Source organism: Oxyura jamaicensis, chromosome 4 (genome assembly GCF_011077185.1).
Source record: "Oxyura jamaicensis isolate SHBP4307 breed ruddy duck chromosome 4, BPBGC_Ojam_1.0, whole genome shotgun sequence".
Classification (NCBI taxonomy): Eukaryota; Metazoa; Chordata; class Aves; order Anseriformes; family Anatidae; genus Oxyura; species Oxyura jamaicensis.
Window position 1 is genome coordinate 38,102,843 of NC_048896.1, and position 531 is coordinate 38,103,373.

Genomic DNA, 531 nt, shown 5'->3' on the forward strand with positions numbered 1-531 from the left:
TCTTCTCTTCTCTTCTCTTCTCTTCTCTTCTCTTCTCTTCTCTTCTCCTCCTCCCCCCCCTTTATACTACACCTTCCCTTATCTACACCCCCCTCCCCTTTTCTTTTTCTCTTTTCCTCAGGTAAGCTGTATTTTTTAAGAAACAACAAAGGGGTTCCTGTCTGCCTCACACCTTGAAAAAATAAAAAATAAAAAAATGGCAGTTCCTTCTCAAAAATAGTAAAGCACAACCACGCAAGGCACGTTTATCGTATTTACACTGTGGTGCCCCCTGATTTTGAATGGCACACGATCAGTCAGTCCTGATACAGACCTGGAGAGATGGCACTGCGAAGAGGTAGTGATCAGCTGGAAGCAGGGGCTGAGTCAATACTGAATGGTGGGGTTTATCAGATTTTGGAAAAACTACAGAAATGGCTTTAAAAGCAGCTCACCTGAGAGAGAGAGTAACATTAAATTTGTAAAGCACTCTGAGATTCTCAGAAGGTAAAATCTTATTTTGTGACACCTTTTATCCCTAAGGACCTAGAA